The sequence below is a fragment of the Anarrhichthys ocellatus genome, unplaced genomic scaffold (assembly GCF_004355925.1).
Source record: "Anarrhichthys ocellatus isolate YVR2014 unplaced genomic scaffold, GSC_Weel_1.0 scaffold35, whole genome shotgun sequence".
Classification (NCBI taxonomy): domain Eukaryota; kingdom Metazoa; phylum Chordata; class Actinopteri; order Perciformes; family Anarhichadidae; genus Anarrhichthys; species Anarrhichthys ocellatus.
Genome location: NW_022280065.1, coordinates 1,818,692 through 1,824,691, shown reverse-complemented (window position 1 = coordinate 1,824,691; position 6,000 = coordinate 1,818,692). Strand labels below are relative to the sequence as shown.

At 47.5% G+C, this 6,000-nt stretch overlaps 1 protein-coding gene across 11 annotated transcripts in view; it reads left to right on the top strand.

The window, feature by feature from the left end:
• Positions 1-6,000, top strand: part of rbms3 (RNA binding motif, single stranded interacting protein) — a 277,908-nt gene that overhangs the window by 133,156 nt on the left and 138,752 nt on the right. The window lies entirely within an intron of this gene.

The window sequence follows — 6,000 nt, the reverse complement described above, 5'->3', positions numbered from 1 at the left end:
GCGCGTAAAAAACGCTTTCTGTCTCCGAGAAAGATGTTCTTCTGCTTATATATATTTATATTATAGAGGTACTCATTTAAATTGCCCTCTTTAAAAGCATTTAATAGAAGCAGGATCTGAACTTTCACGTAGACGGAAAGCGTTTTTTACGCGCTTGTCCCGCAGTCCAAATCATATTCAGTAACTAACTGAATGGAAAGCTGACAGACTGGAGACATTTTTGTGTCGAGGATGTTGTACTTGGACACGATTGGAAAACCAATTTGCGTTGCAAAACGTTTTACAGTGGCACGAGGCGAACAGCCAAGTCGAATGTCAATCAAAAGCCGGCGCACCTGGCCACCAGTCGTAGTCGGCTCGCCCGCCCAGAACTGTCTCGTTCTGTGCTCGGATGATAATAAAGAGAACCTCGTAGACACGATCGTGCATCTGTGGGTACTTCGAACAAAGTATTGTGAAATATTTAAGTTAAACAACAGCCTGCTTCCTCCTTAAAACCTGCAGTGTTCATGTGGGTATAGACGAGCATTGCTATGTGGACACCAATGACGTGTCAAAGCTCTTAAATGCCCAAAACTGATCAAACCAAAGACTTCACCTCTGAGAAGAATATTACAGGCATGAAAAGAGCGGCGTGTACAATACCTTGCACACCCCATTAAACTGATACCGATTGAGTGTGTTTTAGGGACACACACGAAGGTACTCATAAAGCTCTGCCAAATGTTCTTGATAGAGACAACACACACACACCTTCCTGCACACAGCTCAATAAGGCCTAATAAAGCTTAGATTGGACCGCCTCCCCCAGGAATCACAGACCAAGACCTCATCAGGCTGTGACACACAGTCACAGGGGCTTACTTTCTCCCTGTGTCTTTGTCTCACACACACACGCACGCGGACACACACGGACGCACACAAGCAGCTTTGTTCGGCTCCATTAGGCCCTTTCGCTTCTCAAATGGTGAAAGGGGGGTCAAGATCATTAATGGAGACAAGGCCAGTAGATTGTGAAATGCAGGCCGTGAGCGAGTCTGTCTGCTTGCATAACCTTTTCTTGGCCATATTTCCAGAAATGTCCTGGTCAAACGCGGCCAATTATTCAATGATCCGTCGGAGACGGGAACATGCTGTCCGGCGTATTTGGTAATGCTCGCGGTAGCTGTGTCATAAGTCATGCATTTATTCTTGATACTGACCCATCAAAATTCCATTAGCCTGAGAGGCGGCCCGATAAGATTCGGAAAAGCACTCAGCGTTTTGACATTGCATATCTCTCGCTTAGCTTTCGCGTTCACCCAGTTGTTCGGAGTTTGGACAGCTTCAATTTCCTTTCTAATTCCATATGATCTTGAATATTTTGAGCGTTACTATTTGGGAGGGCAGACTTTGGCGGAGCTTATGTAAAGTACCCCGGTAGTGTGCACGTTTACGACCGTAGATTTGCATTCTAATATGTAGCTATCCTCCTGTGTGTTGTGGAAAGCCACTGACGTTGTCTGTTTTCCACTTGGATCTGCCGTGCTGCCCTTTAGTGGCTGTCCTCTTGTTCAACTGTCTCTCTCTCTCTCTCTCTCTCTCTTCTTATATCTCCCGTCTTTCCCTCTCTGTGTGTATCGCCTGCCTAAGAGGCCCCAAGGTTGCCCGAGGTGCTGTGCCAGTGAAAATCCAATGCCACTGAAACTTTAATTAGCCCGACTGTGTTTCAGTGGCAGGCGGGTGGCAGCATTCCAGAAAAGGTCATGCGACTGTTCTGCAGTCTGTAGCACCCTGGGTTCCCCCTCAGGTTTTGCTCCAGATGCCCAGTCCTCCTCCAGCACCCAGCGCCTCCTCTCCTGGCCCTCAGCCCCAACAGCCCCCCCCAAAAAAAGGGGGTTGTGGGGCCTGGTTTTGTTGTGTAAACTCATTGAAAAGCAGCTCTTGCTGCCCTGGTTCAGCGCTATCTCAAAAGTAAACATGCTGCCGCCAAGCTGGTGAATTCTTGACAGCGGGCCATATCGTAGCTGCTGATTGGAGGCTGTTGCACACCGCCTGAGAGGTGCCAAAAAAAATTAATGCCGTCTACTGTGGTTATAACCCCGTCCTTGTGAACTCTAATATTTCGTTGCCAAAATCCTGTCACATTCTCAGTTACCCTCATCAAGGCCTCCCAAAGTTCACAGCTCTCACTTAGAATACTGAAACGTGGAATTTTTAATCTCTACATTAAAAATAAATATCAAATCTTGTCTGTTAACCATTTACTCATTTTGGTCAATGTTGATTGAATATTATTTCACCAATGCGTCATTTACTCATCACCGAATTGAAAGATATCTTCCATTGAAGACACGACTGTAACATTGCTGGAACAAAACAAAAAAGCGTTAATGCTGACCTGCAGATGTGTCTGCAGATGTGATATCCTGTCATTGTTAATACAGACTGGTCCAGCTGGCCTGCATCCCCAGCCTTACGCACCCCTTGGTAACCAAGGCTTTAATAGCAGACACAAAAAAACATGCCGTTCAGAACAACTGAAAATGCGATCATTTGAGTTACCGAGGCCAAAGATTTCTTTGAGAGCAGCCACCTCCTTCAACCACCCTGAGGTCACTGGGAGAAATAGTGAAGACCGAAGAACACCAAAGTTCTCACAGTGGTCGGCGGTTGCACGGCCGAGAGCCGTTGAACGAGTAATTAAATAGATTTTGGGCTGGGGCTTAATCTCTGTTTTATTCAGCTGGCTGGATGTGGGGTTCTCGGCAGCCGTCAGCCTGATATATGGGTGTGGAGGAGAGGCCAAAGGAGTGGAGTGGGGATTTGTTGGCTAAACACCCATATAGTGAGAGGCCTTCCCACTTGCCTGGCTGGCTGGATGAGTGGATGGATGGATGGATAGAGCAGCCGTTACTGTGAGAAAAATTCCTTGGCTGGACCAGCCAGGTTGAGGCGCCGGGCCAACCCTAAGCCCGACACCACCCATTCCAACCCGAAGATCAGTGCAGCCAACCCAGCCCCCCCCCCCCCCCCCCCCCCAAACACTTCAGGGCAAAGCAGACTTTACAACCCGGTTCACCGGCCAGCTATCAAACAGCACCCACATTTTGCTTGTTTGCAATCCACCACCCAGGAGAAGCACGGAGAGGATGGAAGCAGGTTGTTGGATGAAAGGTTGAAAGGAAGAACAAGAGGGATTTCTTTTCTTTTTTTCTCTTTCTTTATGAGGGCTCACACCTGGAATAACAGGGACAAAGCAGTTCACTTTTTCTCTGCCAGCAGCCCGAATCCATAACTCAAACTGCCAAGAAAGCAAAGGACCTTTGAGGTCCCTAAACCCCCCCCAACTCCTCGCTCCTCCTCCTCTTCATCCTCTTCAGCCCTCCTCATCTGCTTCGTCCCTTCCCCTCCTTCTGGTTCTCCTCACCCAATATCAGTCACGGCCAAACCGCAGCTGCGCCCCTCAGTCGTACTGGCTTTCTCGCTTCCATGCCACGGCCTGATCAAACGAACAGAGTGAGCCAAATCAAGAGCTAATCACCGCCAATTGTCCAAATAACCTTTCCCGTGTGTGCTGGGGGAACGGTGGAGGGGAGGAAGCCATAAGGTATGCTAAGTAGAGGCGGTGAGGGAAAGAGAAGGGAGGGGTGACCCTGGGACCACCTGTTTTTATGGAGCAGAGGCCGGGGCACTCAGCAGCGCCACATTATCCCTAATGACTCTCTGAGGTCCAGCGTTGACATTAGCTGCCTAGCCATCAGAGAGCCCGGCATGTGTCCCATGGCTCTGTTTCAAAAACCTGACAAGGGGGAAGCAGAATTATGAGGGGAAACTCTCCGGTCCATTATCAAAGCCGTCAACCCTTCCACCAGTGCAACTACATTGGCAAGTATTATCTGCCCGTTGTAGCATATCACAGTTTTTGGATTTCCATGTATATGAAGGCCGAATAGTAAAAGGAATTAGCACAACAAAGAAATGCCAAGATAAAGAAAACATGTAATGATCCCTAGACTAACCGCACACTACTGTTTTATGGTTACTGGTAGTTGATTGCTCTTAGTGTTATGTTTAAGTTCATATTTCGGTCACAGATCCTCAAAGAGCAACCCAGCACCCCCCATGAAAATCATGTTTTGTTGAAACAATTTGTTTATTGGTGGAGTTCTAATCCGAACAGCGTGTTTCTTCTTTTCCCTCAGTGGATCGTGTATTTGTCTTTCACTTAATATGTCTCCCCACCTTCTGCTCCCTCTCACCCCTAACACACCCTACTCTGGTCAACCATGCTGTCGAGTAGTGCGTCACCGGTTGCATAAAGAGATAGCGGCACTCGACCTCTGAATAGTAGCGAGACGGCCACAGGAATGCCCAAACTAAACTACTCCTCCAGCTCCATGCTGAGTGGAAGCATCTGCTGTTCCTGGAACTCTCCATACCCGCTCTTTCTATGTGTGAACGCCTTTCTTGCTCTCTCTCACTGCCCCCCCCCCTCTTTCTGTTTCACTCTCTTCCTCTCTCTGCTTTTCTCGGTGTTCTCTTCTGTTACGCTCTCCCTCCATGTTCCCTCCTCCCTCTTCTCTCATCTGCTCCCTCACATCTCTTCATTATGTTAATCTCTCCACTTCTTTGCTACAGCTGACTTAAATGCACCGCCCTATTCCTCCCCAAACATCGATTTCAGAGCAAGGGCGAGCGAAGAAGCTGATTTGGCCTGAGGCTATTTTTTTTGAATTATTTATCCCCCCCATTACTGTATACATGACATGTAGACAGTTTGCCTATTTAGAGGCTGGAAAGAACCTTCTCTTCCACTTCTGCATTGAAGCTGACTCTGTTAACAGCTTATGCTCTCACAATCATTTCCTTGAGCAGAATTAGTTTTCTTATTTAGCGTTTTTAGTTTGACTTGAGGGCTTAGATTGACACTCAACACACACACACACAGTCAAGTCTCCCGGACACTCGCTGCATTTCGCCTCAGTTTGCCTCCAGAAACTATCACCAAAAACCAATCCAGTTGTCTTAACAAGTCGGTGTTCTGTGCCTCCACTCCCCCCATCAGAGGACAGTTTTTAAGTTCCAACATTGGCGACTGCAGAGTCCCCAATACAACAAGACTGATTGACGAAGGGGACAAAACCTGAGATCTCTGGACTCTCTGACTGTGACTCTCTACCCCCCCCCCCCCCTCTCCTCTCACTCCCCACTACTGACTTTCCCTTTCATTTGAGGCCAGTAGCTTGAAAGCAGAAGCAGCACCAGCACAGATGAGATGTGTTCATTTGTGCGTGTCAGACAGCCGTGCATGGCATGAGGGTTTGACAAGTTGGACACTTCCAAACAAACCGGGGCTATTCTGCAAGGCTGGCTCCGAAGAAGACGTGTGTGTGTGTGTGTGTGCGTGTGCGTGCGTGCGAGTGTGTGAGAGAGATTGTAACTAGCTACACTCAGAACAACAGGCTAATGCTTCCCGCCGTCACTTACAGTTTGTCTTGTCTTTTCTCGATGCACGCTCTTGGTTAACACACACACACACACACACACTACCCATCTGTAGTTCCCTCTGCAGGCCCAGTCTGACGGCGTCCTGTCTCTGTGGTGAACATCTCTCCTGCCTGAGCTTATAAAAGAAAACACCATCACTCATCTTTAAAATATTTCAAGAATAAGACTTTAAACAAAAACACAGAGACAAATAAATAGAATAAATTAACGACGCAAAACACATTTCACATTGTATGTATTTGACAGATTAAGGGATTATAGTCTGCCTATGATGTGGTAAAAGGTTTGTTTCTGCCTGTGACATGGTACATACAGCATGAACAAATAGTCCCTGTACTTACATTTTACGTTTTCTATTTTCGGTTGATTCCCATAAATTCCCATGGGAAGTTTCCGCCTTGAATATTTCCCTAAATTCTGCAACAGTCTTGCCGTCACTGAGAGGTTACCAGGCAACCAGTGTAAGCCCCAGGAAGTCTCTGCTCTCAACCTCCCCATGAAACTGCATCC